Source organism: Periplaneta americana, chromosome 14 (genome assembly GCF_040183065.1).
Source record: "Periplaneta americana isolate PAMFEO1 chromosome 14, P.americana_PAMFEO1_priV1, whole genome shotgun sequence".
Classification (NCBI taxonomy): domain Eukaryota; kingdom Metazoa; phylum Arthropoda; class Insecta; order Blattodea; family Blattidae; genus Periplaneta; species Periplaneta americana.
The window spans coordinates 49,438,085-49,450,698 of record NC_091130.1 but is presented as its reverse complement, the minus strand read 5'-3'; positions in this window follow the sequence as shown (position 1 = coordinate 49,450,698).

Below are 12,614 nucleotides of genomic sequence, written 5' to 3'. Positions count from 1 at the left end.
GATGGATGGATGGATGAATGAATGAATGAATGAATGAATGAATGAATGAATGAATGAATGAATGAATGAATGAATGAATGAATGAAAGAAATGAATGAATGAACAAACCTTCGTGGATGATTAATTAAAACATGTACGTTTTATGATGAAACTACTTCAAAAACATAATCGTAAATAACTTACAGGTATTATTTATTTTCTAAAATGTGCAATGTAACAAAATATAAATTCTATACAAATTTATTCGTCGTACTCCTTGGAACCACATCTGAATATAAATGTAACGTATTTTTCCTTCCACTCTGTATATTGTTGTAGTAAAGATAAATGGTAATAGTAATGCCGTTTTACTCATCACACTCTTCAAATGCCTATTTTCATATGATCCGTTCAACATGTAACACAGCAAATGATCAAATGCAATCGAAATATATATCACACAAAGCATTGTACGCTCTTCCTTTGTAGGTCCACAAACAATTTTTAGGAATTTGATTGTATTTGTAGATTAACGTACACCAATCTAGGTAGACTGGATTTTCGAATTTTGGTCGACAGAGATAGGAGGTTGATGAAACTTTTAATGTTAAGCCTGCAGCGTTATGCAATTAGTGTGACAGACTATATGTTGCTCACGTGAGATAAATTAACTTTGTTATTATCTCGTATAGTAACTAAGTAATAACAAACATGGTTTGATATTAATTAATGTAATTCATGAACTAATCTTATTAGTAAAATTATTTGGCTAGTAATGGAATTTTAATAATAGTTCATAATATGATTCTGTAGGCTATAGCTACATGATAATGAAATGTTACTTATATAATAGGCCTATTGTTTGTGTATAGACTAATTTAAGTTTTAATGCTAAACATAAAGTCGACCCAGAAGGTAATGGAGGTTAAGCTCCCACATTTACAGTCGGCATTAATGGCACTAGGGATGTCTCTACTACGTGCTCGCCGCCTTTACCTCGAGGAAATACTCCTGCTACTCATTTCGGTTAGAGGCAGAATAAACCATAAGGCCACAGTAAGGCCGGAAGGATTCGATCAATGGAGAAAATCCATTACCCCAATGTGGAATCGAACCCACGACCTTTCGGCTTTGCAGGGTAATGCCTTAACTGCGACACCAAAGCGCGCCCCAAAATTTAATGAGTACTTGTTAAATTAAGAAATACGAATCTTGTAACAATAATAGTACATTATGCAACGAGCCTATAATGAAGGTAATTAAGAAGCGAGTATGGATATTTATGAAACGAGCGCAAGCGAGTTTCATAATTTTCATACGAGCTTCTTAATTACCATTATAGGCGAGTTTCATACGACTTTTTATGCTCGACCATATTTCTAACTTGACATTATTAATTTTTTAGCAATGTCCCGTATGTTGTGAGATGTGCGCAGACGCGAAAGTATTGATTTTTTCCGAGGAACAGATGTCCACATTGACCTTGCTAGGCCATAAGAACCTACAGAGATAACATTGAAATTAAATTAGACATTGAAAAACGAGATGACAAATTGAATTTATTTGATTATTATTTACAATTAACGCTAATTATTATAGTAATAGAACATAACCTTCTGCGACAGTATTGCATTTCCAGCCTCCGTGACTTTTCGCTAATTCTCTTTCGATTGCATATCCGAGAATAATCGATACTTGCGGTTTTATAACGGTAGAAAGCTGACCTGTCATTGGCTGAACAGTTGTAACCTGAGTCGTCATTGGCTGAAAGACCTGACCTTTAATGAGGAGGTGTACTTTAATGATATGCATTAAAGGTCTGCTGCTACCAGGTGTATAATTACTACATTTTTGCATGGTCGAGCATAAAAAAATGTAAAGATGTCCTGCGTTAACAACAAGTAGAAGTATTACTCAGACACTGATGTACCAATAATAATTACTTACTTACTTACAAATGGCTTTTAAGGAACCCGCAGGTTCATTGCCGCCCTCACATAAGCCCGCCACCGGTCCCTATCCTGTGCAAGATTAATCCAGTCTCCATCATCATATCCCATCTTCCGCAAATCCATTTTAATATTATATTCCCATTTACATCTCGGCCGCCCCAAAGGTTTTTTTCCCTCCGGCCTCCCAACAGCACTCTATATGCATTTCTGGATTCGCCCGTACGTGCTACATGCCCTGTCCATCTCAAACGTCTGGATTTAATGTTCCTAATTATGTCAGATGAAGAATAAAATGCATGCAGTTTTGCGTTGTGTAAGTTTCTCTATTCCCCTGTAACTTCATCCCTCTTAACTCCAAATATTTTCCTAAGAACCTTATTCTCAAACACCTTTAATCTCTGTTCCTCTCTCAAAGTGAGAATCCACAATCGTACAGAACATCGGTAATGTAACTGTTTTATAAATTCTAACTTTCAAATTTTTGACAGCAGAGTGGATGAAAAAAGCTTCTTAACCAATAATAACCGGCATTTTGCATATTTGTTACCCGTTTATTTTCCTCCCGAGTGTCATTTACTGTTGCTCCTATATATTTGAATTTTTCCTCCTCTTCGAAGGATAAATTTCCAATTTTTATATTTCCATTCCGTACAATATTCTGGTCACGAGACATAATCATAGGTATTCCAAACCTATCGCTTTGCTTGCTTCAAGTAACGTATCGGTAATGGTTACATTAAGTTATATTATGGCTTTAATTTTAAATATATAACTTCCTTCTATTTTTTTACATTTCCGTGCTCATCTATTGTCTCATTTACTTTCATTTTCCCTCCCGTCGCTTGTTTCCGTTTCTTAGTGTTTCATACTACTTGATTTTGATCTGAGATACCGTTTTGGCCAGTCGCCTTCTTGGAGATAGTCTGGAACCGGAAAACAGAAATGGTACCTATGTACAAAATACCACTGGGATTTAATAACAATAATTTCTTTAATTGCCTATTTTATGACACTTTATCAACTACTATGATTATTTAGCGTCTGAATGATGTGGAGGTGATAATGCCAGCGAAATGAGTCCAGAGTCCAGCGCCGAAAGTTATCCAACATTTGCTCTTAATGGTTTGAGGGAAAACTCCTGAAAAAGCCTCAACCAGGTAACTTTTCCCAACAAGGATTTGAACTTGGACCGGCTCGTTTCACGGTCAGGCATGCTAACCGTTATTGTACAACGGAGAGCAAATAACAACAATAACAAGGAAGTATTTATTTAAAGATAGCTGTTATGAAATAAAATATATTTTGTGCGAGATCGTGCGTATTTACTTGTTTTCCGCACAGAACCAATACGCGGTAAGTGTGAAATACCACATTCAGTATTCCCAACGCAACACACATAACCATTTCCCTCTTCTTACCGCTTAAGCGCGACATTCATTTTACTGCTTTAGGCTTTTAACACATTATTTTTAGAGACGTTTAGCATAGTAATAATTATAAATTGGAAACTTACCACTGCAATTTCACCTAAATTGCAATGTTAATTATTGCTTTTAAATATTTTCAAAAATTAAGTAAAGTCTACTACTCCACGAAACTTATTGCATTCCTGATACAAGTAACATTAAGGAAGCCGTGAAAAAAACCAACAAGATTCCAGATGCGGATGTTATTACTGCAATATGTTATATAAATAATATTTTTAAAATATTAAAATGAAAAATAAATCATTACATAACCTTACCGTTTGTTTTAAGTTCGCAGTTATAGACTGGGGGGGGGGGAAAGACAGACGTATATCACGGCCTGCTGGAGTATAGTAAACACAGAAAACATTTTATAGCAACAATGTTGAAGAAAGATATTTTGGATTTCCGAAGTTGCCGTCATTAAACAGAAACCAACATGGAGATTTCATTGCAACTAATTAGAAATTCGTTTTTCAGGTATGTAATAAACGATCTTCGCACAAAATAATGTACGATACACGAGCAGTATGTTTGTTTTCATGTTCTCGGAAATTAAAAAAAGCTCAACTACGTTTCGCTTTTTCAATCTTTTCCTCGACCATGAAAACGTCAACATACCGCTCTTGTAACGTATATTACTATTTTACCGCGGTTAGACGAAATTAAAAATTATTGAGAGCCTGCCCCTTTATTTTTGCCCTCACATGCAATCAGAAAAACCATTCGAGCTAAGATAAAGATAAAATTTACTAAAATATATTAAAGTATATATATATATTCAATGCAAACACACGCTTTCAGAGACTCTCCGAAGCTATGTAGTGAAAATAACTTGAGATGCGGAACAAATGTAATAATATTGATTTAAAAAGCATATTCAAATTTCTTCCTACAACCACTTTTGTTAACATTATGTATTTGTCGTAGTGACATAAAAGAAATCGAAGTCTTAAACAAAATTTGGATTCAATAACCAAATCAGGCACCACATAAAAATTTGAGTCGCCGTGTCTACATGTTGCTCGGAATTTGTCTACCCCCGATTTTTGCAACAAGTAAAACGCATTTAGATACTTTACAGCTAATTAAAGGTTGAAACTAAGAAATGAAAAGAACATAAATGTCAGCACTAATTTGAAATATTTAGTGTATGCTTTTTGAGTGTCTGCACATTACAATCTATGACGGTAAACATTTTAAGTGTTTCAAACGAAAAATTTCTTCCAAATTCTGAGAAAATACATGTTGTTCTCTAATGGATAGCTGTCTACTAAATTCTCCTATTAGAGCACTGATCTCCAAGCGCGTAGCTTTGTTTTGTTTTCGCATGTTCATCGAAGAGCAGACCTGAACTGTGTAGTAGGGTCTAGTGCCGCCGATCTAAAGTCCTACATACCTACACTGTTGCGGGTCGCTTGGACGCTTTAGATAACCAAACGCAGGACTCTATACGTCAGTTCCGTCAATTGATCTTTTCCTCTCAGACTCTCTAATATCCTATAATTGGATTCGACAGGCCTTACGCTGTAGCAGACGAAAATACATTTGTTTACAAGTCGTAAGTTAAGTCATTGTCTACTATGAACCATCGTGGGACACTTTTAGAAAATTACCCACTCTCACTGGCAGTAGTAGTACAGTATAATGTCCACACCCGTGGAGTAACGGTTAGCGCGTCTGACCGCGAAACCAGGTGGCCCGGGTTCGAATTCCGGTTGGGGCAAGTTACCTGGCTGAGGTTCTTTCCCGAGGTGTTCCCTCAACTCAGTACGAGCAAATGCTGGGAAAATTTCGATGCTGGACCCCGGACTCATTTCACCGGCATTATCACCTTCATTTCATTCAGATGCTAAATAACCTGAGATGTTGATGCAGCATTGTAAAATAACCTAATAATAATAATAATAATAATAATAATAATAATAATAATAAAAATATAATAAAGAATGTCGAAGATATGTCTATATTATAGTCCTACAGACATAGCTGATGAGAAAAGAGTTCCCCAGACCCTACGTCCATTGAAATTTCGTCCACATTTCTCTATCGTCCATGAAATATTTATGTCCACTATGACTTTCAGTCCACAATTATTGATGTCCGCTACTATTTTGTTCACTGTATACCGTCCACAAACGTATTAGTCGTCATTATTTTTTTCCACTCATAGATTTGGTCCACTGCTACTTTGTCCATTTTTCTCTCGTGAGCGATAAATCTGTCCACTTTATTTTCCCGCCTATGATATATTTCCGTCCACATCCAATAACATCAGGCATGCATTTTAAATTAAATAAAACGTATTGAAGGAAGATTTGTGGTTCGTTTATTGTAGCCTACCTATACATTAAAAATTCTATACAAATTCGTTTTTTTAAATAGCTTTCTGATACACATTTTCTTACGCTTGTTCTTGACAAACATCCTAGACATCTTCGGTGTACAATTTAATTTTATAACTTATTGCCCGAAGATGGAAATCGACATAACTGTTTTCGTGATAATTTTCGTATCGATCAACAATATTCAAAATTTGCCTTTGATTCATTCGCAATATATTCCAGTGTGATTATTTTATAAGATTCTCTTGTAAGACTTACTATTATCACTAATGATAACAATGTTTATTTCATTTTAAATAAAAATTCTAAATATAAACTCTCATATTTTTAAAGACGCAGTAAGACAGTCATGGCAACTGATGCCCATAGACGCAAACGCGTGTTTTAGAGCTCAGGAGAGCCTGAGCGCTTTACAGCGGAAAGGAAAGAGCCCGACGAAAGAGGTAGTACAGACGTGGACAAATTATTATACTAAAACTTTTTCTTGGAAACATAATATAATTCGTCATATCAACTATCAATGTAATTCACAGGGTTTCTATTGTTGTAAATATGATTGTTCATATATTGTGGTATATTTTTCCAATGGTTAAGTATATTTTTTCTATGTTGGCACTACTGGTGTTTTAATTATATACTTCAGAAGATATTATCCTATGGCCTGCAAGAAGACCGGACATGAACGAAATTGAAAATCTGTGATCTATACTGAAGAAGGAAGTGAATAAAAAGAGGCTTACAACAAAACATGAACTCATTTAAGCACCGTCTTATATCTGGCTAAATGATGCTGATATTCAAAGAAAGTGTCAAACTTCGGTTTCCAGCATCCCTGACAAAATCAACGTGTTAATAAAGAATAAGGGAATGTTCACAAAATATTAATAACCTCAATACTCAATTTTCTCTTCATTATATCTGTGCAAAATACATTTTTGTTAATTATTTCTACCGATAAATACAGCTTCGTTGCACATATAATTAATTTAGTCTAATAATTTGTCCACGTCTGTATATGCCGCTTGGTTGAGCTATATACAGGGATGGCCAGCACTGATTCAATGCATAAAGGGAAGAGAACTTATTAAACTGTATCCATCATGTTAATTTTTAGATTTGTCTGAGAAGTATAATTTCATTATAAGAATGTAAGTTCTCATTTTAATGCTTTTTTATTTAAAAGTAATATTTTCTCTATTTTTTTTTACAGAAAAGTGAAATTATCATATATGTTTGTTTAGTAGCCTTACAGGTACTGAAACAATGTTTTCGTAAATCTAATATTGTATATCGTAAATATGTATTACTGAAGATAGTGCATTACAAATTTTGATAATATTCGCATGGAAAATGTGTGTAAGGAAATGAATATTAAGAAAGCAACTATTTTTACATCATAAACAAACGATATGTGACGATGTCTTGTAAAAATGTCAGCTCTATAGCTTCAGCAGATTTCGAGAAATAATTTAATATTCTCATGATAGTAAATTGCGCACCAGTGTCACATTAAAAGCATAATGCGATAGAAGTTTTGTTATGTAATATTAGTTACAGTTAAAATATATACGTATAACTTTGCTTTGTACTGTAATAATGTTTTGATTAGTTTATTGATTACTTTTATAAGGCTAAAGATACCATCAATATCAATTCCAATTTACCATGTCATACTCAATCTCTTTCTCTGGGCTATCACTTTCTTTATGAATGATGTGTTTCATTCACTTAGTACAGTATAGTTAAACTACTATGAAATTTATGTGAATATTCATCTTAAATCTTTATTAGGTTAAAACCCAACAGCAATATTAAGAAATTGGTGTAAATACTTTTGTTTTACAAACAATATAGATAATATCAAACAGAAAGAAACCATATAAAAATACCGACATAAAATTTCACGTTCCGTTTGAAGTTTGTACACAATAGTTTTCTTAATCCAACAGGATGTTTATTCATATACATAATCCTTCCTCCTTCCATACTAGCGCTTAATGCCCGCACACGACGTCAAGGTCAGAAAAATGCTCTTGCTGTGACATCAATGCAGTAAGGCAACATATTTTGGATTTTCTTCCGGGAATTTTAAATGTATTTCTAAATATAACAATTACATTTCCTTATCAGCTTCAAATAAATATTGCTCATACTCTATCGAACACTTCACAAATGAGTCATCTCCCGTCCCTTTCTAAATTTTAATACATAAATAGAATTCCATCGACTACACAGAATATGATGAGAGTTGCTGGTCCAGATTATGCCCGTGAATTTATTCTGTGGAGTACAGTAAAATAGATTGTCTCGGGTGATATACACAAGCATTGAATCCGGAGTTTTAACCGTACTGCAGATACAATTGTACTGGAAGCAGCAGTTTCAATGCGAAAGTCATTCCAGCGTGGTTCATTGTGTACACAATCTATACAATCTTGGCATTGATTGTTTTAGGTAAAGCTTATACTAAGAAAGCCTGAGCTCTTGTTCACTGCTGTTTCATGATTATGGTTATCGGCTCTAATATGCTGAATGTAAAATACCAGCAGAAAAACATTCTTTTGAAAAACAATAAATTTTCTTGACTTTAAAGTATATTTGTCGATATTAGTTGTAGTAAATGTTGATGTACTAAATGTTGAAGGATGGTCATGAATTCAAAAATCTTTCAAGATTAAGCTCATTATCTATGTGATGCCACATGTTTATGAGGGGCCGGCCCAATATCAGTGTCACTGTGTCCTAGAGTGTCAATTATATTGGTGAAGGAATCATTTGTATTCAGATCGAATCCTGTCTTCGAAAATTAAACACAAATACAGCATGCATTTAATGTAAATATTAAATGCAATACATTAACTTTTGGAATGTGATAAAATAATTTGAAAGTATTAAGGGAAATTTGTCTGTATAATTTTTATTGAGTACCGTAGAAGAGGGTAAAGTCGATCAGAATTTTGCATTTTTTATGATATTGAGGTTATGCAATGGAGCGAAGTTCCTAAGAATATAGCATTTTGTCGTCATATCCTTCACTCATGAAAGGCACGCTACAAGAAACGAATTACAATCTATCAAAGACCGATTTTTTTTATTTGACTTGTGATCGAAGTTACCTCTTAAGTAGGGTAAAATCGATCACCAGATTTTTAGTTTGAGATCGATTTTAAAATGTTGCAGAGTGAAGTCGATCACTGTTGATGTTTTTAAAAACAAATTAAGTGTTTTACATATATTTTATTTATTATAAGGGGTGTAGAAAACAATAATAATCTACAATATATAGGATTATATAGTGCATCTTTTCTTACTATGTTGGTACAATTCGATACAATTAGGCCTATAGATGTACACTTTAAAAACTTGACTATGATTACCAATTTATAAAACATAAAAACACATTTTAATACTTCACATACCAATAAACAAAGATTTAAGAATTCAAAATTTGCATTTAAATACCACACTTCAATTATAATCTAAAATGCTATTCACCATTGCTTAGGTTTATGTCAGATGTTATTTGAAATCTTCCCCTCCTCATGTCATTAGCAGTCACTTCAGAAACTATGTTGTTCCCATCGTCAGGTACAGAGGGATATACAAAATATGTTTCTTTGGCAGCACTTCTCTTACGCAAGAAATTCATCATAATTCCGTCTTCCTCTTTTCCCACTATCCCATCAATATAAGCTATACTATGACACTTTTCTGTCAATAAGTGTTAGTTCGAGGTATTTCGGTGAATTATTTTTTCTGTTGGTCCTATCTGCTTCGAGTAGGTCGATAGCATGATCGACTTAACCCTACAAAGGTATAAGTTTTCTTAAAATAAAAAGTTTCAATACTTATATTTACGAACTGCAAAGCTGTTATTTCAGTATACAATCGCAACGAAAAATACTTAGGCCTATGTATACTTACTGTCTCCTTTCACTGCTGACTATAATTTAGAGCAGGGGTCGTCAGCACAGAGCACGCTGGGGCTAGCCTCTCTTACCCGCGGAAAACGCAATGCACTATAGTGCTCTCGTAGCTGCTAGCGGGTATGCTGTCTATCTCTCCCTGTTGCACGACGGTGCATACGGGACGGGACCGCGTACCCATTGCACATTTCAGCGAGTGCTGACGACCACTGATTTAGAGTATGTATGACTTTGTTTTCGTTTAAGAGAAAAAAAGTTGAGAATAACAGTTTTCACTTTAACGGTAATGACACTGTGTTCCCATTGTTGGCATGCGCAGGCTTTTTGTGGTCCCTCTCGCTGACATTTGCAATGTCAGGCAATAAAGCCAGCATAACAAAATTGTAACAAGTAACTGAGAGAATAATTTTCAATAATAATCGCAAATGATCGATTATAGGCACCCTGACTGACTTTATCCACTTCTACGGTACCTTCACTTGTTTATAAGATGAAAGAGTAATGGAACGGAGAAAAATTCTCTCCGGTGCCGGGATTTGAACTCGGGTTTTCAGCTCTACGTGCTGATGCTTTATCCACTAAGCCACACCGGATACCCACCCCGGCGTCGGACAGAATCTTCTCAGTTTAAGTTCCAACTCTTGGGTTCCCTCTAGTGGCCGCCCTCTGCACTACGTCATAGATGTCTATGAACGTAGGACTGAAGTCCACACATGCGCTGAGGTGCACTCGTTATGAGTGACTAGTTGGCCGGGATCCGACGGAATAAGCGCCGTCTTAATGCACGAAGTGATTTACGCATATCATATATATTATTTTAATGTACCGAAGTACATATATTTCCATGCAGATATTCTGCGTCATCATACGATGAAAGAGTAATGGAACGGAGAAAAATTCTCTCCGGCGCTGGGATTTGAACCCGGGTTTTCAGTTCTACGTGCTGATGCTTTATCCACTAAGCCACTTGTTTAATTTTTAAGTTACTAATTAAGTTTGCCATGGTTTATTCATATGTTAGTGATAGTGGCGTCCCTTTTGTGAATATTCTGTTTGTCGCCCATTTTGTAAGACCATAAAATAATGGGATGAGACAGTATGAAATAAAGTGTTAAAGGTATGTAATCAAGACGAATAAAAATCTCAAACAAGATTGAGGCAAATACCCCATTAGATGTAAAATCATAATTGGATATCGTCTTGGAACAAGTCTCGTCTTTCAACTATCTTGTACACTAATAACATATTATGATAAACAGATTGTTGTTGTTATTTAGTCAACTGTCCGAAGACAGGTTTGAACCTCTTGAGTGACATAAATAAGACATCACTCATGAGGCAAGTAAGGCAAGAGATAAAGGGTATGGTGGCCAATTATAGAGATGATACAGAAGTTAAGTTAGGAGAAGGCTAAAAAAAAACATTCAAACAAGAAAAGAAACCCAACTGAAATTTTATAATGATATGGATTTACCAACTTTACTTTATGGAAGTGAGTCATGGGTAGTTAATATAAGAGACCTGAAAAGAATTGAGACAGCCGATATGAGGTTTCTACGAACTGTGAAAGGATTGAAGTTAACAGGCAAGATCCTAAACGACGAATAAAATATTAGAAGATTTACTCATAAATTAACACATTACAGACAAAACTGGGTAAATCACAGTTATGGAAGCTATCAAAATTAATATGTGATTATCAACCCAGAGGATACTACAATCAGAAGACCTAGGACAAGATGGAAAGAAAATGAGAGACGGAAAAAATCTTGAGTTTTAAACCCTGAAAGGATGATGATGATGATGATGATGATCGTAATAATAATAATAATAATAATAATAATAATAATAATAATAATAATTTATTTTAGCTGGCAGAGTTAAGGCCGTAAGGCCTTCTCTTCCACTCAACCAGCAAAACTATACATACATATGAACTTACAAAGAATTGAACAATTTGATTTAGATAAGAGTTACATATATACAGGAGTTATTTACGAATTAAACAATAAAATGCTTTGAACTATTAATTAAACATGAAATACAAACTATGTAGCAGAATTAAGCTAAAATACATACAATGTTAATATATTTCAAATAATAATAATAATAATAATAATAATAATAATAATAATAATATATTTCAAATAATAATTTGATTACCTGGTTGGGTTTTTCCGAGGTTTTTCCCAACCAAAAGGCTAATGCCGGGTAATCTTTTGGCGAATCGTTGGACCTCACCTCATCTCACTACATCTCGCCAAAATATTGTAAAAAATTGCACAAAATTGTAAAAATTGTGGAAAATTACTAAATTGTAAAACTGTAAAAATTATAATTGTAATATTGTAAAATTTTGACTTGTTCCACATCTTAAAGCTTCATTGCTCATGTAAGATCTATGGAATAAAATGAATGAATGAATGAATGAATGAATGTTAGATAATAGGAATAGATTATTATGAGACAATTTTGAAAATACAGCACTATCAGGATGCATGTCTAAAGAAAGGAGTAAGAATGTAGACAGTGATAGTTTAAGTCAGTATGATTTGAGTGAAATGCTAAGAAGGTTATCTTTTAAGCTGCTTTTAAAAGTGTTTATTGTCTTGCAGCCCCTAATACTTTGTGACAAGGAATTCCATTGTCGCGAGGTGGATACTGTAAAAGATGATGAATAACGAGATGTTCTATGAAGTGATATACTTAACGTTCCACAGATAAGTGATCTGGTATTTACGTCGTGGTTAGAGTATAGATGAGAGAAACGCGACGAAATGTAATTTGGTGTTGAAGTGTTCAGAATTCGATAGAGTAAAGACAAAGAGTGTAAAGTTCTACGTTCTTTAAGTCGGAGCCACGAAAGATTTGCGAAGGACGGTGATATGTGATCATATCGTCGGGTGTTGCACACGTATCTGACGCACATATTCTCAACTCGCTGTA